Source organism: Vidua chalybeata, chromosome Z, assembly GCF_026979565.1.
Source record: "Vidua chalybeata isolate OUT-0048 chromosome Z, bVidCha1 merged haplotype, whole genome shotgun sequence".
Lineage (NCBI taxonomy): Eukaryota > Metazoa > Chordata > Aves > Passeriformes > Viduidae > Vidua > Vidua chalybeata.
Window position 1 is genome coordinate 62,422,441 of NC_071570.1, and position 26,225 is coordinate 62,448,665.

The 26,225-nt window shown below is 37.4% G+C and overlaps 1 protein-coding gene across 4 annotated transcripts in view; it reads right to left on the reverse strand.

The window, feature by feature from the left end:
- The window catches only part of FAM172A (family with sequence similarity 172 member A), a 240,377-nt gene that overhangs the window by 70,210 nt on the left and 143,942 nt on the right, over nt 1-26,225 (reverse strand). The gene's annotated exons all lie outside the window — the stretch shown is intronic.

Genomic DNA, 26,225 nt, shown 5'->3' on the forward strand with positions numbered 1-26,225 from the left:
ATTAAAGAGCCTCTGTTGTTGCAAATGACAGTATGACTAAATAATATCAGTTCTAAAACAAATTAAATTATTGCTGCAAATAACACAACTGAACTGACAAAGATGCTGTGGACTTCAGCACTGCTATGCAAGATAAAAGGTACTAGGAAAGAATAGTTTGATATCAAAGACAGACAAAAAGGTTTTAATCTCCTGACATGAGTGATCCTAATTTGTAACACTGGATCAAAGAAAGCACAATAAATTATACGTACAAAACCAGCATTTCACTATTGGTGTCATTATCACTGTGGATGCTGCAATAAAGTTAATGTTTTTTTAAGCTTCCCTTTGTATAAATGTAACACATACCACATTTCTAAAATCAGGTATTCATTCTTCATGCTCTAGTAACTACTTATCAGCATACAGGCTGCACCTCTGAACCCACTGTTCCATGTCCTTGCCATAAGAATGACTCCAAAAACCTACCAGAAAAAGATTTTTTTGAAAGAGACAGTATCTAAAAACAAGACCTGTCAGCTACACACACCTAACTTGCTTTAAACCCTGCTGTACATTGAATAAGTATTTTAAACTCACCTTATGTACTATTATTCGTGTTCCAGTGCTGTGCATTCTAGCACTTATTTGGCTGCACTCTCTAATCACAAAACACGGTGATTAAACAGGCAAAGGTGCAAAAATATCACTGTCCTTGAAGCCCACATACCTACCAATTATTCAGAGTTATTACATGCTGTGTGAAGTTTGAAATCATCACCAGCTTAGAGTATTCCAGCATGACTTCCTCCATGAACGGCTTGTATTCAGAAGCACTTCTAATGACCAGCAAAGATAAAAAATATGCTCTGCTTTGGAAAAGCAGTTTTTTTCTCAAGCTACTGTGTCCCATGTTTCTGTTTTGAAAACTAGCCACTCAGTTCATCTTAGAACATTACCTTTTTCTTCAAATCACAAGAAAATACAAAGGTGCAGTTCCCTTTTTCTATTCCAGACCTAGCTCAGGTTTGCTATTCTCAATTTCCCTATGCACATGTAAGGACTGGCAGCTATTGATCACCATTTCTTTCTAATCTTTCTTCATATGGTACATAGAGTCTTCGCTTTTCACATAACGTATGATATATAGAAAATCATATGCAATACCCAACATGCTCCTGGTGCTTGCCGTTCAGCTTTGTAGATGCCTGCAGAATCGTATTCTCTTCACAAAGATCAGCAAAGTGACTGAGGCTGACAATGTGATGGTTTTTGATAACTCAGCCACAGTGCTAGGGTTAGGATAAGGTCTCATGGATGCAGCAGCAAAGAGGGATTAAAGGGATTAACTGAGCTTCACATAGAGATTTCTTAACATCCAGCCCAGAAGAAAAAAGTTTTGGTAAGCATCTGAGCCAACTTAGAAAGAAATACACAAAAACAACACATCAAGTGTGGAAAGGATCCAGGATATAACCTTCACTTAAACAAGAAGTCTAATGTGTCCATGTTTCAGTGACACAGAAATGTCACAACAGAGCATGTCAAACTGAAGACACTTTTGCTTCTATCAGAGCAGCTCAAGTTTACAGCTACAATGGGATATTCACTGATAATAATAATAATCAAGGAGAACAGATCCAGGTTGAGCTCAAGCAGCAGACCCTATTATCAGGGATGATAATTTACCCTGCAAGAAGATACAAGAAGTACTTTTGGCCACAGATGTTTCAATACTCAGTAAATGCTTCAGATTCAATGGATTGACAGCTCACAGTTAGAACATATTCCTCTTTTCTAAAGTCAGTTTTGAATTAAGATAAATTTTAAAAATTAAATTAGTGGAATAAAATTGTAAAGGTAAAATAGATTAAACAAAAATGTAGTACCCAGCTACCATTCACATTTGATGTGAATTGATTTGATGTAACACAGAAGTTGTTCTGGGAAGATTCCAAGACAAGGATACTGTGGGATACATGATTTACATTTCCCAGGACTTGTTTTATTCCATGGAGCCTGCAGAGTCTTTTGAGGTGGACATACTAAAACTGAAGATATTTAATAGACCACAGTCTACCAAACTACTAAAATTTAGACATTTTTCTTTAGAATAATGATTTTTTTACTGAAGCAAACAAAGGCCTAAGAATTCTTTCTAAAGTTCATTTATGGCTTATAGTCTTTTTACATCAGTAAACTCCACAGACAGAAAGTTTTCACAGCCTGGGAAGTACTTAATTTCCTGCTCAATGCCCATTTAAAAACCTTAAATTATTTTTAGCTGACTAGATTTTGCAGGAGGACAGCTCTCTATGAACTTCATCACTGAATGGCTCATTCTCCCCTTACACTCCTTCTTCCAATAATTCATTTACAACCAGAAGTAGGTAAAATGGCATTTCTCTATTATTTGTAAATAGGCTCTCATGTATTACTGCATCACTCATGATTCTGGGTCCTCCAGACTTTCCCAATATGCTTCTCTTTTTAGGCATTTCCATTTTATCTTTTTTCTTGTGTTCCTTCTTCATAGCCACAGCAAATTTTGATTTTGTAACTTATTAACCATATTCCAACACTATATATTTCATTCCCTTAGAATGACAAGTTGTAGACCAGTTCTTCTTGCAACGAGTTAGAAAGCATTCAAGCATCCTTTTGAAAGTCCTCTTTGTCCCACTGGTTGAAAATTTGTTTCTTCCCTTTGGAAGGGAAAATGTCAATTATCTAGTTGCAGAAGTATTCAGCTCTAACAGCTACATAAGCAAAAACTTGAAAATCCCTAAAAATGCATTCCTTATGTTCATACATAATAATTACTCATTTGTTGCTCAATTTAATAATTATTCTACTGCTATTCTGTAAGCTTATATTACAGTTATAATAACATTTTAATGTCAAAAGGTTGATACCTGTATTATCTGTAGTGTGTATAAATAAACCATAGCTTCATACATACAATACATATGCAGTATATTTAGCATTCATATATAGTCAGAACAGATGATAAAATATGCCTTTGGTATATATTTTATAGCATAATAGTCCTGTCAAATTAAAGCATCAATGTGTTAAAAGAGGACTCAAAGGTCTGATCTTGCCAATAAGACAACATGAAAATCCATGTAAGTACCAATTAGACTTTAGGTAAATAACTGTGGAAGTAAATCCTAGAGAGATTGATCCCATTCTCTTTATACCAATTCTAACATTTAAAACAGGTAAAAATCCAAACTCCTAAGAAAAGTTAAAGTAAGTTAAAATATTTATTTCTTTTTCACAGGCTTTTATCTTTGCAGGTTCATACAATCAAATAAAAAAACATCACTTCATATTCAGGGAATACTTACTCTTCTGAGTAGTTTGTAATTAGGAATGAGGAAAAATTGATTAAAAATGAATTAAAAACACATCCAAATTTTAATTTCTCTTGAAGTTTTGAAATAAACCATTCAGCTACTTTCTTTGTCTTCCATAGCAATTTCAGTTGTGGCATGGTATTACATGGTATGCACTGGGCTTCAATGGGCATGTTAACAACAAGCATTTGACTTGGAGCAACATAATTTTGATGCAAGTCTTCCATTGTATCCAGTTGCATCATACTGATTTAAGACTCTTAAGACATTTTGGCATCTGCAAGCAGAATTCTTTCCAGAGGAAACAACTGGAAGACCCTGTCCAAAAGTCCTCACTAGTTTCCAGACATGGAATGAATTTGCAGTAGAAATTCCGGTAGAGCAAAACAGCTTCAGCTGGACACTGAAATATTTGTAAATGCAACGGTAGATAGGAGGAGAGAGGAAATCACGTGATAGGAATAGTGTACAAGAGGGCAATTTTTACTTCCTTTTGGAAAAGCACCTGGATTCCTTTTCGGTAACTTCATATGCTCTCCTTATAACTTACTTGTTACCAGTCTACAGTCAACATCCTCTTCAACCATCATTTCACTCAGCCTCATACAAACCAATTAACTAGTCTGTCTGCCTGGCAGCACTTGAGCCTCTCCTCATTTATGAAAAACTTCTCTTCACCAGGAAGTATGTAATTCTGTATTCTGTAGTGCAGGTTTGTTGGTCTGGCATTCCTAAGACTTTTCACTGCTTCTTGAAGAGAATTCCTGAATCTCTGAAATACTCAATTTTCTGCACATCTTAAAATGGAATTAGATCCCCAAGTCCTCATATTATTCATTAGGAATTAGAATTGCTGGGCAACTATGCTTGAACAGCACAAAGCAAAAATAATAAACAATCCAAAGTTCTGCCGGTTTTCATTTACAATTAGCAACAGCAACCATCTTCCCTAAATGAATTTGCAGATGTGATAAAATCTCTACTTGCAATACACAAAGCCCCTGATACGCATCAGTTTTTAAACAGCAAAAGAAAATACCTTCAAAGATACAATCAGAGAATGACCAGAGTACTTGCTGATACTTTGTGCAAACATCCACTGGATGTTACATCTACAACTGTGATATTTTTCTACAGCAATAAATCACACTGCAACAACAGTAATAATGCATGAACATGCTTTAAAGCATCTGGAGTTTAGGACTTGTCAAAGTTCACAATACAAACCAATTTCTCTTGCAGAACTTCTGCTCAAAATTACCACCTTACACTGGGGCTGTAAGTTCATAAAATCAATCATGTGTAGAAAAATACTTAAATAAAAAATAGCTCAAGATTTAAAATGTCATCTCCCTTTTGCACAGCTCATCGTAAAAAAACCTAACAACTTAAAAAAACCTGTACACAGAATTCTGCTGGTATATTTTTGAACAGTCCAAACAGAACTCATGCATCTCTTGTAGAAGGCCTCAGGCTTCAGCTTTATTAAAACTTTAAACTTCATAATGTAATTCTCCTGTTCTCTTGACCATAGTGTGTTATGATGGAGTTTACAAGAGAAAAGTTTTTGAGGACCTGCAAGAATGAGGGAAGCAACAACTAACTTCCCAAACACAGGAGGTTTAGGTGTGGCAGGGCTTATGGGTAGGATTACTGGCTCACCTCAATTACAGACCTCCCAACAGTTTTTTTAGCATGAATGAAATGCAGCAGTTTAACAGAAAGCCCATTGCGTAACACAAATTGGTATGGCACCATGGAGATAAAAGTCTTTGAATCGGTCTGCTACATCTTGCACAAAGCAGACCAAAGCAAAACAAGCTGGTGGCAGGGAGATCCTCCACTCTCTGCAGCACAAAATGGTGGCATTCTGCAGATAACTTCCTAGCAGGTGAAAAGTGTACATTAGAAAAGAGGGTTTGGTGAAGCTCCTTACCATTAGAAATTCAACTAACACAAACAAAAATTAATCCATTTTTCACTGGACCTCAAGACATTTCAGCAATGAAGGTTGCTGAGACACTCACCCTTGCACTGCTGCAAGAACCGCAGTGATGATCAGAAAGGGAGTCAGCCAGTTGGGTCTCCATCCTGACAGCTGGAGTCTGCTGTCCCAAGGTTGGAGATTCAAACTGGGGAGAACTCATTGACAATAAAAATCAAGTTTTGAAGGGCCAACAGCTTCTACCTATCTCCTATCCAGGTACAGAATGTGAAGCTTGATCAATATAAGTGTGTTAATATTCCTATGTTGCTGATAGCAGCAGATAGCTGCAAGATTGCCTCTAACATATGAGATAAAAACCAGTCTGGTCTTATGAAAGTGGAACTCCACAAGGGTCAGTTTAAGCTGCCAGAAACTGTCCAAAATTACCATGTGCATTATTTGGCACAACTAATGCTGAGGAGCATCTGATACTCGAGCAAGGTTGTTTAAAGATAGTTTGCATATGTGCACTGCAAGTACATGAGCCCCAGGAAAATCATACTTGTAAAATCACATAGTTACTAACTATTTCATTTTATACTCACAGTTAATTTGAATTTGGGTAGTGCAATATGCTGTGAGCATGTGATCACACCAAACCTCCAGCACAGCACATCCTTTGCTGCTCTGGCTTTACCCACGTGGCTTTACCATGTGTCTGTGTAAGCAGCATCCTTTTAATAAGGATGCAGGAGGTTTTCTGGTAGGAGGCTGCATCAGCTCTCCAAATGACATGAACTCAGCCAGCAAGCCCAGTCCTCTATTGGCAAACTCTGCCCTGGGGATTTTGTTATAAAATCAAAAGCAAACCTGATCACAACACAATAAAGCCAAAATAACAGTTAAGTGCTAAGAAGAGCCACCTAGACCCATGACCAAAAGCTTGAAGTGCTGTAGTATCAAGGTCTACATAGACTAGGAAACAGACATGTCTCTACTTGAAATTGGGAGTGTCCTCAACCTCTTACCCTAGACTTGCTATCCTTGACTCAGCTTTCACAATGACTTTCACAGTCCTAGTCAGCTCTGGACATGGCCAAACCACAAGCTATAATTTTGAACATCTCCTTGTATAAGTGTAGGTTGGGTGCCAAATTTTCAGCTTGATCTTGCAGCCATTGCAGACTGTTGAAGCATTTAAGAGCAGCAATGCACAGCTGACACACAGCAGTGTAGCCCAGCTGACATTTTATCATAGGTGCCCCATTGAAGTGTGGTGCCAAATGCTGCCTTAGATCTATCAGTGAGCAAACTGTAGTAGAGTTTTCAAACTCCACCAGTTTTCTTGCTATTGAGAGAAGTTGTAGGAAGCTTCTACCAGGGAGCTTGCAAGAGAAAAGTCTTCAAGGACTTTTCAGTCTCAGGGAGGAGCATGGTCTCAGGATGCAGATGACCGAGTTACTATGACCCCTTCAGCCGCCACATGTCAGACTCTCTGCAGTAGCTCACAGCTTGCATGGGCTCCACTGAAGGGTGGCAGCAGATAGAAGCTGGATTGTTGATGTTGCTAACAACCTCAGCCATCTGTTCCACCCATCTGAGGGATGTGACTGCTCCCCAGTCCAGCTCCAAACTGCCACTGTTTTCAGCCCCAAGGCTTCAAGCCTGGTCAATGTCTCAGTGATAATTACTTTGGCTGATTTCAGACCAATCAGGCAGCCGGGCTAGGGAGAAATAAATCCTTTATATATAGGAAAGAAGTTCTTCCTAAGGTACTTGCTTGAGCTCAACATCTTCTAAATTACAATGGAACAGCTCTGCTCTACCTAAAAACCCAGTACACATATAAAATGGATGAATAAAACTAGTTGTTTACTCTCAGCCTATCTTGTTGGGCTCCTCTTTTGCATTTTGAGGGTGAAAACATCTAAAAGCCTTGCGCCAGAAGAAGTAAGTTGTTGTAATTTTTCTTACTCAGATAAATTTAAATAGAATACAGTGATCTTAAATCTTTGAGATGACAAATTAGTTGAAATAAATTGCTCCTGAAAATCAGTGTGTAACAAAACTAATAATAAACAAGGCTTGAAAATTAAATTATACAAGGCTTGGAGTTTTGTTTTGATATTATACCATTGCAAAGGTAATGGTACATATCTAATGAAAAACATAACCTGGAGTAAGTTATGGAAGTAATTTTCTCATTTTTCAATAAATGTGTAAATCCAGAACTCAGTGTAAAATGAACAATGATATTAGTGAAATAAATGTGAAACAATCAAGTAAATAATTGTTTTTATATGTTAAGTATCTAATACATCAGGGTAAAATGACATGACTTTTTCATTGGCTCTGTTTGAATGGTACATGGAAAACTGTCATTAGAGTTTTATGCAAATCTTATGCTGGTGCATTTTTCAAGGAAATAATCGGGTTCCCTGTATTTAATTTTATATCTGGACAGAGAACTGCACTGGTTTAACATCAAGAAGAGCAAATCCTCCACTGATTTCTACATGTTTCCTGTGTCTGAAGAAGGACTGGTCATTGATTTAGGAAATAGCCCTGGTTTTATCATACATGCACACAAACATATCAACCTATATATTAACTTTTATAAGGAAGTCCAACTTTAAAAAAAATAAAAAACAAACAGAAGATGAGAAAAACTGAGTGTTAAGTTCAGCACCTCACAGGTGGACATGAAGTCTGACACCCTTGTTATTTAAACATAGCTGGATTTCCACTTCAGACAGAGGATAATGCAACATTCACTCTCCCTGTCCTTTGAAGCCTCAGTTTTGACTCTTATAACCTCTTAGTAACTTCAGAAAGAAGATGTTGTCCACAGAAAACATCTCTTTTGTAAACTGAAACTTCTGAGGTCACAGAAAACATCTGCTTGTGATTAGGGAATGACAAACTGTGCTTAGTTATTGCAGGCAGCCAAAAGAAAAGAGCAGGAGCTTCCCTTTTCTTTCCCACTAAAACGCTGCTGCCACTTACATTCTCTGTCACCAAAAAATTATGTGCATGTGTGGTATAAACCCAAATGACACAAAGTAGACCACAATACCATAGAATCATAGAATGGTTTGGGTTGGAAGAGACCTTCTATATCATCTAGTTTCAACCCCCAATATATGACTGAGATCTTCAAAGTCTGAAAAAACAGTAAATCAGGACAAAAAATGGATTTTTAAAAATCAGCCCTCTTTATCAGACATTGGACATGTTATCAGATATCCAACAAGGTTTTCCAGACACTCATGAGATGGGAAAGTAGCAACAAGGCTAACAAGTCTCCTTGGAGAGACTTCATATGCTGAAGAGCTTTGTGAAGCAAAGGATGTATAACTATATAAAATACAGTTTTACATAATATTAAAAAAAAAAAAAGAAAGAAATTATTCAGAAAAAGATCTTCCAATTTAGAGTACAGAACAGACTCATAATTAAATGTCTGGTCCATGTCCTGTGCCAGAAGCCATCAGGCACAGCTTTATTGGCAAAGAAAGCTCAGACTTTCCATCCTTCAAAGACATGGGGCATGAACCTGCTCTCCATCACATCTGGAGAGACATGGCACTGCAGCAATATACAACTTCCACCTCAGTATCCTTGGAGATAGAAACATGGTGGGTGTCCTAGATGCTGTCTTGCTACCATGAAGTATTTCTGTGTTCCTCCTCCTGGCCTGCTCAGTGATTATGCATCAACCTGGTCATCAGCTTGCCCATGTAATTTACTTCTAAGGAATGCTCCAGGAGACTGATGTGTACTATGCTCTGCATTGCCCCCAGCAAAAGCCTGCTCATTAAACACCACAAATCACCTTCCAGTACTGATGACATCACTCAGAGAAGTGATGCCAGGTAGAGATGAGTCAAGAAAAGAAAAACAATTGCCACGCCACTTCTTAGCATAATGCATGCTGTGCCTAAATGTGAGGACAATGGATGCTGCACAAAAGCACCAAATATTTCCAGCTGCCCATGTAGAAGGGACTAATTTATCACACACAGTCCTTCTCTGGTGAAATAACCTAAACTCTTGTATTCACAAGCCTCGAAGAGGGACTGGCTTGTTAAGAATGATGCATGTTTACTTTCAAGGTTGTTATGAAGTGGAAAAGTATTTTGTCAGGATCTGTGATATTTAAATGCTCCTGAGATGGTAGAAAGTGTGTCCCCAGCCTAAACCAATAGAAAAATGCCAAGACCACAGTGAAACATGGAGGGCATGAAGAAGAAAAGGGACAAGGCACGCCCAATTTCCTCCGTCTTGCCCCCTTTGAATTCCTTATTTAGAATCCTAAAATTCTACTTTTGCACCTGTGCCACACTAATTACTACTTATATCAAACACTCAGAGGTTGTAATTCATCCTGTAAGATTGAAAACTCTTTTTCATGGTCAAAGATCAAAGACAGTGTCTCTCAGGGCTCTGTACAGGGGGGCTCCTGACCCCTTGCCAGGGTTCCAGACCTTCCAGGGCAACCAGAGGGATGCCCTGGATTCCTACAGTCTTCCTGAAAATTTTGTATTGGACTCTGCCTCTGTGGTTACACTCAGGTTGCCAGACTCAGACTTTCCTGGAGGTATCAGCCAGGCCACACTGTTGGCTCCTGAAAACAGGCTACACCAGTAGGCAAGCTGGGATGGTTTGGAGAGCACTGGGCAGCCCTCCCCTCTCAATGCAGGAGGAGCCAGCAGGCAGAGCTGCAATAGTGAATGTCTGGTCCACTAGGTACAACCTGAAGAAATGGCAGCCTTTGTCCAGTGACCACAAGAGCTCATCAGGATGCCACAGGACCATGAAGATCAGCCACCCCTGCAGTAAAGCAAAATGTCTGCTGAGCTTTCTGCAACACCCTACAGTTTCTGGCCAGTGTACTCTGAAAAAGGCTTGCTGCGGCTTTAATTACTTGCTCATCCTTGTAAACTAATGGCTCATAATTTTCAACTTAAGAAGTCCCACTTCAAAAGAAGACTTCAGAGAGATCATGGAAAGCAAAATATACTGAGTGAAATCAACATATTCAGGCTATCAATAAAAATTTTAAATGTTGAAATTGTGGGATAAGGTAGAAAGTCAGTCCCTTTTCCCCACAGCATTTCATATCTCCTTTTTATTGTACATCCACCAAATGATAACCTCTGTGAAAGAGGCCTATTTTCTTTTTGTTTGGTCCTGAACACACAGTTGGAAGTTCAAGCATCTAGCACACAGAGAAGCATTCCTGTATGCTATTTGCCTAATTTTAAAGTAAGTTAAAGAGAATATACAAAATAGCCATTTAATTAGATCAAAGGCAGCTGGAGCCACCCCTGGTGTTTATTTTCAAACCATTACACATCACTAGCAAGATACTCCCCATGACCCTCTGATCTCACAAAGTTCATAAACAATATTAAATGAGAAAGCAACTGCAAGCTTTATTTCTGTTCCTTTTCCTCCGAAGTCCTCTTCAGTGAAGAAAGACACCAGGATAAATTTGCAATGCTTTATTTCACTACCAGCACCACCACTACCTTAGCTTATGCAGGCAGAATGGGGTCTGATGAGCCATATGGCTTATCTCACAGTTGTTTGAAAGTGAGCATGTAACTGGACCATGACACCAAATACAGTTCACAGCTCCCATCTCTGGGAGCTTCAGTTTCCATGTCTCTCCTCTTAGACAGATGACATCACATTCACACCTCTTAATTAGTCCATTCATCAGAGACAGCAACTTGAAGGCTTTTGCATGCTTTGGGAGGGTTGTACCAATGGAGGGAGTCAGCTCTTAACTCTAGAAACATGTACAGTGCCAAATCACATTCAATATATAGGCATGCACTTATGCCTTATAAGGGTCCTTTTAAACTTCACAAGAAGCACCACTATACTAGGAAAAATGCTTTGCTGAGAGGTTTACTCAGTTTAACCAAATTATTTTCTAAACTAATGATTAAACTCACAACCACCTTGAAATATAGGCAAACTCTGCTGAACCATTGTGGGCCTGCTCACTTCTAACATATTCTGATCTAACCACCAGAACAAGACCAGCCTTCCCTGGGGAAAAGGAGCAAAGGCGTGCTGCCAGTGTTTTCAGAATATTTCCCTCCCCCTGACCCTGCCTTTGTGTGAACTTGTGAAATGAATGGCTTTGGCTTACAAACTTGTGCTCCTAGATGAAACAGCCCAGTGAAGCTGGCAGGTTTTTTTTTTGCCCACACCTCTTGTACTGCTAAACTTAGATCCCACCTCTGGCAAATGGGGCCAGAGATGCAGGTGCAAGTTAGCTGGAGCCCAACACTATGAGCAGACCATGAAACACCCTGGTGCTAGGACATGGAGACATACTGCTCCTACAGCAGCCGGGACAGCCCGTGCTTTCCAGTGGGATACCACAATAGTTGCTCCGAGTCCACAGACCTTCTAGACATCTGATACCAATGTATTATTAGGAAAGAATGTTCTGGTTTGGATCATAAATACGTTGCCTGGGATTTTCTTTTCCTGCAATTGCTGCAGTTTGCAGGGGGGATGACACTGCATCACAGGCCAGCTAACTTGGCAGTTGAAAGCCAAGTGTGAAATTAGTGGCAGTAAATTCCTACCCGAGCCATTCTTGCAAAACATGGGTATGACCATGTGTTGTGGTACACAACTTTTATCAGTGCTCTTCTGGCTTAGGTTTTCAACATGAAGCTATAAGCATGTTAGGCAGATCACTCCCAACATCTCAGGATGTGTTCTTGGGAGAGCAAAGACCTGTGCTGGCCCTGTGCTAAATGTACATTCCACTTGCTGGTACCCATCAAGGTCTGCTCAGCATGTGTCTGTATTTTATTTTTCCAGGTTAAGGTATTACAAGTAAACTCTGAAGTTTATGTGAGTAATGAGAAAGGTGGCTGATGTGATTAATTCGATTCAGTGAGACTTATATTAATGAAATATCATTTAGGTTTGATGAAATACCTTGTTCAGTGCAAAAATATTTACTGCAGCATATATGTGGCATGCCTGCTATCTCAAAATAAATACTTTGGCTGGTTTTAAGGAAAAAGTCATAGTTTTATAATGGGTTGTGTGAATCCCTATGGACATAAAAACACCTCTAAATTGTCACAATGATTTCTAAAGAAATGTACATCTAGCAGAGAGTCCTCACTTCAGGTCCATATATTAATGAACCAGAAATTACATTCCCTTTGTAGCAACTGTCCTCTAGCATTCCCCTGCCTTAAGGAAAATAGCACTTCAAAACACTGACAAGAGCAAGTATATAAGTCCATTATTTAACTACCAGAAAGTAAGCACCAGTAAGGGGCAACACTAGAAAACGTACACTTGCAAGGACTTTTTTTCAGGTACCACCAAGTTTTCTGTTTTCCCTTGTTTTCAATTTATAAAGTTATTCCAGCATTCTTATCTGAGCACACCACAGTGGTCTAAGTCACATATAGCATGAGAACCCACTGAAGCTGCAGTCTCACAGCTTCAACAGCATTACTGCAACACTAAAACCATCAATAAAAATATTTTCACACTCTCTCTGTCAAAATCAATTTTACGACAATAAGTATGTTTTCTCTAAACTGAACAAATTTAGTAATTTTCTTTTATTTCTCCTTCTTTTTTCAATTATGGTTTTATCTGTTCTAGTCTAGTATGAAAGTAGACTGGATTGATACCATGTGGCTCAAATTAAGACACATCAGTCCAATTCTTAAGTAAGCTGGTAATAACTTTTTATGAAGGAATGCTAGTGGGAAGAGATGGTGGCAGCTGTAGCCCTCAGCAGCTGTTATAGTGCAAATTCAGCTGCACTGCTCCACTAACTTATTAAAATTATTCTGAAAAATAAATCCACCAAACCCTTCAATGCATGAGCAGATCATTTATTCCTACTTAAAGCATTTGAGTTGAAACTCCCAAAGCAATGGCTAGGAGTGATTTTCACCAAGCATTGGATATAGATCATTCACGAATTGCACAAAGGCTACTGAAAAGCCATCAGATGGGAACAGCTTTTGGTCACTACTAAACAGGGGGCAGATTTGAACCAGTGACCTAGAAGTGAAAGACTTTGTAATCTGATTACCAATCCCTTGAGCCATCCCATCCCTCCCCTTTTCTTTTTAACTGATAAGAGAAAAGGAGTCTTATTACCTAAGCAACTTTTGTAGCCTGTTAGCAATGCAAAAGCTTTCATTTAGTGCCTGAAAAGGAAAGTCTCATGGGCACGCTTATTAGCCCATCTCAAGCACAAGCTCTGTATTATTTTTCCCTATTAATTTCAAAATAAATGTAGTGGTTAAAAACATAGCACAATGCTTTTTTTTTTTTTTTTTTTTTTGGTAATGATTTATAGTAAAGTTCCTGCTGATTAAAATAGGTGCTGATTAGACGTTTTTACACAGCTGTGGAGTCAACAGATCCCTTACTAGCAAAGGAAGATATAACATGCTCCTTTTGTCAGCAAATACTCCACAGAACACAAACACATTACTGAAGTATTGTGCATGTAAGCATCTAAATCATTTGTTTCTCATACATAAATCATACAACCACGAAGATGTGCTTTCTCATTCAGAAGCAGGAAGGTCTGGTATATTCTACAGTTTGATTGTCAAACAGTATTTTAATGAACAAACAGGATCTTCCAAGTGCGCCAAGACCCATTTGTATCACCTTCAGGACATGGTGAAGCTATTGTTTCTCCTTTTCTTTTCTCAAGACGCTCAAGAAGAAATCTGCGAGACCTTTTCTGCCAGTGTCCTACCTTTTTTTTTTTTTTTTTTTTTTTTTTTTTGCAGACACTGGGGCCTACACATTACCAATGCTTCTTTGGTTGGAGGTAATAAACAATTAGCTACACCAGTGGTGTGGTATTTATGTTTTTCTTCACTGTACTACACTCAGCTAATGTCTTAAAAATTAATGCACATGTATCAGGATCTGAAATTAACTTTTCATAGCCATAAGCAAAATCCTTCTAGGACTGGGAAAATCCTATTATAGCAATTCTTGCATCTCACTGCTTATAGACCATTAGTACGCACAAAATAAAATTTCAAATTACCATTTTGTGAATGCAAAAAGAGTTGCTCTCTTGTTGATTAAATGTCTTCTTTATTGCTTTTTGCTTATGAACTGATAAAGCAAAACTAGGTGATGCTTGCTCTTCTTAAATGATGGATCTATTACTAAACATTGGATGGGTGACCAGACTGTCCAAGACTACTACATGACCATACAAGAATAATTAGGAAACATTATTTTTATAATAAACATGCTACACTATCCTCTGAAATCATGCAGTAACTACCAGAAGGATTTTTCAGAAATGCATCCTCTCATCTCACTGTTTACAAAGAGATTGCTTAGAACTAGTGGTTCAAAATCACCTTAGCATTTACAAGCAATTATGCAGGACTAAAATACAATACTTAAAATTCACTCTGCACAAACACAACCTATTATTATATTATTATGCTTTTAATGGCAATGAGCTCTGACTAGAACAATATTTTAGAAGTTTATCAAAAAATGATTTATCCTTTTTAAGACAATCATTACGTTTCAAATGTATTAAATCTAGCACTTATATGTGTAAAAACCTTTAGTTACACTAAGCAGCCATCATCTTGACTAAAAGGTCATTTCCAGCAATCAGGCAATCCAGCTGTTAGCTTCCACACATTTATTAATACTTGGTGTTGGAAAATTTACACACTCACTGAAAGTCAACACTTAACTAGAAAGAAACATTCATGCTAAACACCAGGGAGACAAAGCAAAAAAAATATTTCATGTAGGGCCCAATCCCAAATCATTGCTTAGCAATGAACAATGCTTTAAACCACAGGATTAAATTTCTTGAACTTGAGTGTTTGAATTTCATTGGAAAGAAAATTTCCCGACCCGGCCAGCACACAGCACTCCTTACAATGCTCTGCCAATTGCAGAGGACAAGGGCAAGCTAACAGCATTGCTTGGTGTCATTGAGCTTGGTTGTTATTGTTTTGACATCTAAATTTCATATGAATTTTCTGATGCTTCTGAAATGATGCCTGATTTTATTAGCCTGATTAATCTGATTATTTCACTTCTTTCATAATTTCCTTCCAAAATAAATTAATCCATAAATGGAAGAAACATTTGAACTTGGAGCAGCAATTCAGGTGATTTAGTATTCTGTAACTGAGAAACATTTTCCCAAGGGTAATATAAATGGTACATGTTTTACCCATACCAAAGACAGACCTTTAAATTTCCTATTCTCATCTTCTGCTTATCTTTCTCTTGACCTTTCCTGAAAAAAAAATCACCCTAAGTTGTCAAGACTCTCCCTAACACATTTCTAACGCTGCATCACACTTGCTGTCTGGAAGCAGAGCTGGCAAGGGATCTAAAACCCCATCGCTGGGCAAACTCAGCCTTCTGGTTTTGCCAAGAATAACATTTCAAAAAGGGGTTTCTTTTATAACATTGTTACTGTATGGGACAATTGATTCTGCATTTATTTGCAAGTGCTGATGACTCCATCCATGATATTAACACAAGGCTAAAAGCAAAACAACAACGAATTAAATAGCCTAGACTTACTTAATAAGGATTCATTTGTTAATTAAAGAAAGATGATGGAATTCAGCCTAATTCTGCTCGCTGTCCCAGAAGGAAGCTGCAACCGAGGACAAGCAGTGCCCTCTAGTGTCACCGACTGCCGAGACCCCCCCCCTCCACCCCCCGCTTCCCCCCCGCAGCATCGCGGGGACTGCCAGCGGGAGAGGCAGCATCACTGTCCCCTGCGCACGTCACGCCGGTGCGCGCTGCGAGCAGCTGCTGGACCGCGCACCGGAATGCTGCTGCAATGCGCCCCGCACTTCTGCACAGCGGCACACGTGCATCCACCAGTGCATTTACTTATTCTGTTCCCATGTATGAGCACACGTATGCATACACACAGACACACAGATCGAGCCTGATATGTTCAAGGCGTCTTTAATGTTGCAGGCAGCTCAGGAAAAAAAAAAAAAAAGATATTTCAATGTAAAGTAGCAGGCCATGCATGAAAATGGGTGTCAAAAAGCTTGGCAGAATTACTTCGGCGAATATGTCCAACAGGAACTGCTGAATACACAATACGGGCAGCATGGGCTGAATGGCTAAATTGGAGTGGCCAGAACACAGCCTTAAGGCTTTGAATCCATCAGAAAATATAATTAAACTAGTAATGAGTGTTTTGACATCTTATCCCCTTTTTTTGTTAATTGAGGATTAAAGCTATTTAGACTTTTTTATGGTTCAGTATCAACAATTTTGTAAGATAACTTCTATGCCTTCTAGTAAATTACCTCAAACTTTACTCTTTGGATATAAAAAGTCTCCTAGCACTCTCAAAATTTTGTCTCTGATGGGACAATTCTACAAAACCTCAGTAAGTGTTCTATTTAAGCTGAAGTTACAACAGAGTCAATGCTGGGTTTGTTGAATTTTTCATTTTACTCCATAAACATTTGACAAAGAGAGAAAGCTATCTGTTCATCTTGTGAATGATGGTACACGTCACATATTCATTAGTATTCTCATCATCCATAAAGTATAGGCAATAAAATAAGGAAAAAAAGACAAAAGGTATAAAAGAATAATACAGGACAGCATCAGTTATAGGCACATGGAAAAAGCCTAGAACATGTAAAAAGATCTATATGAGGTGTCAAATAAGCCACTCTTGTAACAGTATAAAACAAAAATTAAAAATTGCAGCCTGACAGTTAATCAATTTTATTTGCATAAAAAGTGCAAGTGACAATTTATAAATAGATTCAGATCACAAGATGTTTGTACTGTTTTTCCACCCAAAGTATTAATAGACATTTATTCCAATCCTTGCATTATAGAAAGCAATGCACATAATTAGGCTTTTACAAAAAGATTACAACACACATTATAAATTGATTCCTGTTTAATTTGATGCAGCAAATATGTATTAGTTCAAGAAATGAATGCTTGGAAACACAAGGTTCAGAACGACAGTGCGTACATTTTTAGATACCTTAAAAGACCATTAGGGCACAATTGCTGATAAAATACTATTGTGTAAGATTCATTAAAATCTCTAAATGCAATATAGACATTTAGGCTTAATATCAAAATTTGCAAGGTTTTGCTTGGAAGATTTTAGCAGTAATCTAGCATTCTGAAAAAGTTAGCAATAGCAACTGAAATAATAAACTGTATTTTACATCAGGTGCTGCATCTATGGCTTTTATCAATAAGTATTTTTGCAGGAGGTGGTGCTACCACCTGGCAAGCCCACCTCAAACCCCAGCACAGTTCCCCTCAGCACAAAACAGTTTGGGAGGCAGAAGGTAAAAGCACAGGTATTACAGATGTTATGAACATTTTTATTGTTTTCCTGCTACACACAAAGACTCTAACAGCTATTTTAAGGAACAGAAGAAAAGACAAAGTTGCCTGCCATAGCATGCTTCATCCCTCGTGCCCGAGGGACGCCAACCTACTGCAGAAAATGTGACAGGAGGTTACACTTTAGGCTGGCCAGCAGAAGCTAATTTTGCAGAAGAAAGCAGTTGCTATATTTACTCAGAACTCAAGCCATGCGTGGCTCGCTTGAGGACAGGGAGCACATGCACAAAGTGCAGCCCTGCACAGGCATCTGTGTGGCATGAATGACACCAGCAGAAGAAAAGAGGAACCTGAAGACTGACATCTCCTCAGTGTTACTTATCTTTGCACTGCAAGGAGAGTTACAATCAAAATGGAGGCTTTTTTGGGATCTTGTCACTTCTGCTGTTTGCAGCAGGTGGCTGGGGTGCACTGGCTTTGCAGAAAAGGGAGGAAAGGGAGGGATGCAGGCTGCTGTGTGAGAGCAGGCACCAAGTGTTTGCTGCTGACAGGCTGGAAAAGTTTCACTTGGGATACATCTGGGTGGAAGAGGAGTAATTGAAGGGGAGTGTGTCAATATGTGAGAGGTCAGGGCGAAGCAGGGAAGGACTGAAACACACCTCTTGTATTACCAGCATCAATAGGTCTTTGATGCTATAGAAAATTACTCTGCTAAAACTTATCACGAATTTTATACCAATATCAATTATATCAATACTATGTACAACATGTAATCCTGTGTGGAGCTGTATGAGATGTATGCAGGGAGATGATAGAACACTGTGGCATGTATGCATTTGGCTTACTGAATGCAGGCAGATGCGTTTCCCTACAGGATGTGTCTCCTGAACTACCTGATTCTGAAATATTTGTTTAAGCTGCAAAAAGGTATCTTAGTCTGTATGAAATAGAAGCAGAAGCTACAAAGACTTTTAAAGATACCCCAAGGAGTGTGCATTATATAACTAAATTTAATTTTGTGCAGTTACAAACTATGGACTTGCTATCCCTTTCCACAATTCATGTCATTCTACCAAATATAATGATATTGAAATTTCAAATTTGTTTTTTTTCTGCAGCACTTGCTTCACAATCAGAGTTAATACTTTACTTAGACTTTATTTAGAAGAATACAGCAAAATATAAAAAGGTATTGAGTACATATAAAAGAAGTTCAATTCAAACCAATGCCAATAAAAAATTGCTATTTTCCATGCAATTCAATAAAAATCAGTTTTGCCCAGCAAAAAAAAAAAAAAAATCTTTAGCCTTTATTTAAATAGGACAATTGCGTTGGGAGGTTTTTCCTGGAAAAAAGGTGTTAAGAAGCAACAGAAGAGTCTGTAGAGCAGGATGATTCTAATTGTTTTGCCTACATCACGCATTATTGTTAGGAACATCAACACCCGTTACCCTTTCAGTAACAAGTAGGGCTAAAACTGCGACCCCACTAAATCTGATGCTAAACAGTCTGTATCATGCTCAAAGCAGCCTCTCCTCAAAATAAGAACGTGAAGAAAATTAGCATTTCTGGAGTGAGACAGGGAGGCTCTATCAATTCCCTCCTCTGACTGGTGCACCACATTACAAATGTTGAGGATCAAGTATTTGTCGTTTAAACATCTCATTTTACCTCAAAAAAATTCAGCATAAATAAAGTTCAGTGACTTTTATAAAATGCACTTATGGTACCTCAAGAGTGATGGAAGTGTGCCAGTTAGTTCATCAATTTTGAGTGGAGGGGAGATACCACATACATATCATTCATGTAGTTAGGAATGAAGTAGCAGAAAACATTCTTAATTGGTACATGGTATCTGTCATATTTGCAGTATCTGGACTTTGAAAATGTCTCTCTAGCAAAACAGCGCAGAACTACCTCTTAACTTCAGTAATGTGCTTGTAAAATGAAAATGTGTCAGTGGCACAGGAGAGAAATGACACTTCAAACATCCTCAGTAATTTTTCCAGCCTCTAAATATCACAATTTTACAAATTAAAAAAAAAAAAAACAACCCCCCCCAAAAAACCAAAACAAACAAACAAACAAAAAACAAACAAACAAACAAAAACAAAACAAAACAAAACAAAACCAAACCAAAAAAACCAACCAAATAAACAAACAATAAAAACCCCACAAAAATAAATCAAGCCAAACCCACAGACTTTGAAATTATCACAGACTCTGAAATTTCATTCTTTATCAGCCCGGCATTGGAAAATTGTCACTTTTTATTGTGGAAAACAGGAAAACTTTAAAATATCAGTTTTTACATTGTGGTGTTCTATTTTTCTTAGACTGAGTAGGACTTGCTTGCATTCCTGATGCCCAGCAATCAAGCAATTATTAAAACTCATTCAAAACACTTATTTCAACACATTCAGGTCATCACTTGGGCCTGCAAATATCTGCCAAGAAAAAGCTTACTCTACAACATCCATGGTGGGTACCTGAAAGTCTGGAAGTATCAACATATATCTTCATCATCTTTTTCTAAGGCATCCACTGTTTAACAGCACAATGCATGCTATGGACATATTTTTTCCTAGAGACTATTTCTGCCTGGAGTAAGAGATTAGATTTCTTTTCTTTATTTTAATTTAATTATAAACAGTCATGTCCCAGTCTTTATTTTTCAAAACTGAAACTGCTTGCAAAAGGTCTCTTCTGCTACCAGAAATTTTTTTTAGGTCTTGATGCCCTACATAGTTCACACACATAAACAAGTACAGTGTTTACCTACAACTGAATAACATAGAAAATGGGCTGCTACGAGACACTCAGGCTCTTATTTTAGAATTAAAACCACTCCCCATTTAACAGATTAGTCCATATATAGCTCATGCCCATCTTCTACCTTCATTAACTCAAATATCAGCAAAAGGCAGCTTAAGAAAAATGAAAACTGTTGCAGATGCAAAATACATGCACAATGCAGACACACAAAGTATACAATGCTTGCAAAGGATATGTATAATAAAATATGTATCAGTATAAATACCCACAGATGCAATTTAGGTACTGAAACAAAATATATCATATTTCCAGTTATGATCCTACTTCTTTTATTCCCGCAGTTTTTTGAAATCTGTATTTGAATGTTCATCCTCTATGCTATGGAAAGCTCAAAATTCATCATTGATGCAAAAATCAAAAAAGATCCTTGTTCCAACAGGTCAACACATTCTTTTGTGATTTTAATAATGGCTTATCCTACTACATTTATGGTTCATATAAAATAAGGGCAGACAACTTTGGGGTATTATATAGCTTTCTTCTGGAATATTAGCGTTGTGGCATTTTCTAAAGATCCTAATAGTCAAATGACATCTTGGGAAATGTTACATTCTCACCACATTTGCATGACAATGAAGATGAAATTTCATATATGCTACCTGGATTATACTTATCTGGGTTTTGCTTTACCATATGACCAAAGGAATATGTTCCCTAGGCCAGAGTATCACAATGCAATAGGAGACATTCTTCTTTCAGTGAAAGACATAGAACTATTATTCAAGTAATAAAAACCAAAAAGCCTGCACAATTTATATTACTGCATTAACATGACCTCAGCTATGTATCTCTGAATATTTATTTATTTCAAATAAAATTCTACAAAATCCATAAAAATATCCATAGGAAATTTTTCTAAAAGTAATGAAGGAACATTGCTGTGATGCTCTTTGTTCTGGTCCTCTATAGGAGAGGAACTCTTCCATAGTATTTTGTTTTTCACTGATATGCAGTACTATCAGTACTATCTGCTTAGTAAAGTTCATATGTCAGCTTATTCATTAGCTATGAGCCACCCTCTGAGTATAACCACATTTCACCTTAAGAACTCTGCTTCGTAACCTCGATTTGGAAAGCCAGCCCCCAACACACCATGTTGGCAACCCAAGTATACTGTAGGGAAGTATTTGTCCTCTCTGATCAGTCATTGGTCTGCCTATGCAATTTACCTACGCATTTTACAAAATGATCCATTTCGGAATATGCCTCTAGAAAACCAAAATCCAAACACAGTTTTATGCTGAAGGTGTCATTTTAGGACTATTTTTCTAAAACTGAAAAAAACTAGTACAAATTATATAAGTTACAAACTGACAATATTAATCTAAGCTATGACACCAGTACGCATATTCTTAGATTAATTCTCCTGTTATAACTGTGAACTCTTTGAAGAGAGAATAGTTTCGATTTTTGCTGGAAGCTATAGGCACTATTTTAAAGGAAAAAAAACCATAGCATGGAATAATTGGTGTAAATGTAATATAGCTTTTCAGTACATTCTGGTCTATGCTTCACTATAACTGCAGAAACACATTCAAATTAAGTGGGAAAAAAAAAAAGCCAAACCAACAAAACCCCACAAAGTAAGTTATCCTGGAAAAGGAAAAAGAAGGAAAGGACGATATTCAAAAGAACATCTAAATAAAATTGTGACATCTGCAGTAGAGTTTTGCCTAGAATGTTTGAGATGAACTCAGTATAACACTGCCTTCCAAGAAGAGACAGGGTAATCAATGCAGGAGCACATCAGGCTCCCTTGGACAGGCCAATCAATGCAAGAAAGAACCTTGCCCAGGGCCTTATGCAAATAGAAGCACGTCCTGCAACCCAGGGAGGGAACATGCGCAATAGATCAATGGCATCTGAAAAACCTTACAGCTATATCAGCCTCAGACAGTAAACATATAATGATGAATCCCTCACGTTCAGCCATAAACTCTTTAAACTAGGTTATCTTCAATAGCTGGTTTGAAAAAAAAAGTCTGCTGGCTGTAGACTGCAATGGTGGTAAGGTGAAATAATATTACTGAGGTTAAATTAACAATGCCCTTTTTAAAAGGATGAGATAATATAATTGCTGTACTTTAACACCTTGTAAACCACTGGCAGTTATATGCACACAGGGATAGGGACTGAGATGGGGGTGGCAGGGGTTATTTTGTTTTGAATTTTTTTAAGATATATTACTCCTGTCAGATGTCTTAAGCCACTCTAAGACAAAATATAATACAGATACTGACAAGCAAATAAAATGCCTCGGCTTAATCAAAGTAAAAATCTCATGCCCTTTCTATCCTAATACTGCATGATACTGAGATACTTTATTAGACTTAATTTGCCTTAGAAATGGAAAAGAGAAAAATAACTAATTTAACTATTTATTTTTCAGGTGCTTATGAAGGAATTTTACTTCTGCACTTTGACATATTGCATTAAAATCTCAGTTCAATTCTGCAACACTAAAAGCACAATTTTCTCAATTAATATAAGTGCAAAATCTACTCATATTTTTATTTCTTATCACGTTCAATCAAAGCCCTTAAATAGGATTATTTTAACATTTAAACATTGGTAGTCATGCTATTATTAATACAAAAATACTTCACTAATATTCTGAAATAGCTGCTTCTTATTGTACCGCAGTGTGAGAGCTCCCTTTACCAAAGTATGTTTGCATTCCTTTTACTCCACCTGGATTTGCAATGCCTAATATATTATTAACTTGGAGTTCCTTTGATTGGTCCACTAAGCTGGGTTTTAAAATTTTATAAAATCTCTACTGTACCACGCAAAAGCCATACATATACTTTTCAGCATGATTACCATTTAAATTAACATGAACATAATATACTTGTGTGGTCTTAACAGTGTAAAGTCACAGAAATGGAAAAAAAAAGTGAAATAACGGTGAGACAACTTCCTTTTTTAAATTTCTGTTCCATTAAGAGAAAACAAATGCCAGTATTTAGAACAGCTTAATATTTCAGATGGAATGATCTCAATTCACCACAAAACTTTTAAGTGTATACTATGAGTGATATTCCCACAGCTATCATTGTATAAGCAAATATAAAACTCCTACTCTTTTTCTTTATTAGTCTTCTTATATACATTCAAAAAGAACTGTAAAAAAGAACTGTATACCTCAGGTATGAGAATGGCATACCTTGTAAAATCTTTAGATTGTGGGGTTCTCCAAACCAATTTAGAGAGATAAAAACATGCAAACTTTCATAAAATGCCAGTTTTTTTCATACTGTACCTGCTGGGAAAAGAATCCCACAACCAACATACTCAGTCATCTGCTCTACAGCTGTATCAATGCAGACCCAGATACAATGACCACATCCACATAAACTAATGCTTTAGATATTTCATTTTCCTGTCCTGATGCAACACAGCAAAAAGAGGCATCTTCTGGTAAGAACCAGAAACTGGCGGATTAGATAAGAAATCCAAGATGCACATTCACAGAAGATTAAGAAGGCAAAGTCAGAAGATCATCAATGTGGATGGAGTGAAAAACTAAGTCTGTCAAGGAAAACAGTAGATGTGACTTTTTATTGATGCAGCACGGCAGTATATGTACCAGCACCTCGGCAGTTCACCTCAGAGAGCCAAGAAAGAGATGAACTGAATTAGTTTCCATCAAAAGAATGGTGATAAGGCAAAACTCTGCATTGTCAAGTACTTAAGAGGTTCAGGACAGAAGACATGTCTCTTGTTACCATTGATGAATTTCCCCTATGTCTTGAAGAGCTCTGATGAGTGTAAGATGGTTCATACAGCAAATACCTCTATGGTACTTTTAACTTCTGGGAAATTTCTGCAACCAGCGAGGAAATAAATAGGCAAGCAAGAAATTCGGGAAAATCAGTTGCCCTGGGTTCTGAAATTAACTATCACAATCAACAATGCTCTACAAATTTTAAGGAGATGCTTGCACAGAGATGTTATCCATCAGCTTTGAGAGGATCAAAGGATGAAGTTTATCTGCAAACAGCTGAAAGGATGAGTGGTATATTCTTTTGAATATGGCCTTGTGCTTTGGCTTTTATTTTTCCTTTCAAAGCTGGAATTTGAAATGAAAAATAAACTGACTGGTAAGTTATATTGTCTTCCAGAATTTAAAACAGTGGAAATAATGCAGGAAAGGAAAATAATACAAAGGAATTTACTGAGACAGAAGGAAATTTCTAGCCAGATATAAGGATAGATGCCAAATATAGTTTTATTTAAAATCTTCATTAATTATCTGGAATTAATTAAATTTGCAGGTGACATTAAAGTGGGAGAAACTGCCAAGAGAAGTAAGACATGAAAGAAATACAAGCTTCCAAGATTCACAGACCTGTAGCATAGAAGGGATTGTTATTACAATCCAGTTTGTCATCCTGCGCAACAAGGGCCACAACACAGCTAGATTTAATTAGGAAGACTGTGAGATAATATTGTTTGGGGGGTGTTGGGAGGAAATAATCTATTACATTCACATTTAGTACATTCAGTACCACTGGGGAAAGGAAAATTGAGAGCACTAAAACACTTTGAGACATACATGAACATTAGCAGGTACTAAATTCAAAGAAACTTTAGAAAAAAAAATCTAGTACCACTTAGGTTGCATTGACCAAAATGCTGCATAGCAGAAGAAAGATACTGAAGTTCATACTGAGCTAATTATGTTAACTGCACCTAGAATATTGAGTTAAATCCTCAGCATACTGTCAAAGAAATGTTGACAAATTGAACTGAATTCAGATAGGCATAACAAAAAAAAAAAATTAAAAAAAATAACACCTAGTTACACAAGCTGAGCTACAAAAAAAAACAACAGGATGAAACTATGAGAATAATTGCTAAAGATCAAAAAACTCCTCATGCAGAAACCTAAATATTCACTGCGTAATGTATGGATTTTAAAATGATTCAAAGAATTTATAAAAATATAAAACTAGTGAGATAATGCAACTCTAGAAAAATTTCTGCAAAGAAATGCAGAAGGTGCTGTGCCTTTGACTACCAAATCCCATAGGCTACAAACATATATTTCCAAGTAACTGGATTTTCTAGCAACCCTAACTTTAACTAATATCCAGTTCTTTGTTCATTTCATAATTAACATGCCAATTTTGGTGTCAAATTAGAAGATTAATATTAATTAATTAGAAAATAAATATTAATGGTACAATTAAGTACCAAAAAGACAAAAAAGTAATGATGGGTATTGCCACCAATTACTACTCAGTATAAAATTCCAGGAAACATTGTCCTTCTCCTTTTGGAAAGAAGTGGGGAAGGGACACATGAATAGTTGGCCCCAGATCATTGCCTGAGCTGAATGAAGCATGAGATACCAGATTAGCAAATGACAAAGAGGAAGCAAAACATAATGAGGCTGAGCATATTGTCTAGAGCGAGTTAACAAGGAGGGATGAATATTCCAAACATGTCTCTTCTGGAAGTGGCCAATGCTCAGGTTTTCATGGCTGCCATCCTCTACTGTCATCCAGCAGCAAGGTTAGCAGGGCTTCAGATGAACTGAGGAAGGGAATGCCTACGTGGCATTTACAGTAAACCATCAAAAAATTTAAAAGGACATGCAGCTATGACACTATGAACTGTATTGCAATTGTTCATCATTCCTCTGTCTCTTCCCATTAGAGCATCCTTCCAGATTGCTCGCCCTTTAGGACAAGGCACTGCTATGTGATTCCTCCCACAATGCAAATGGATAACAATAAATGCT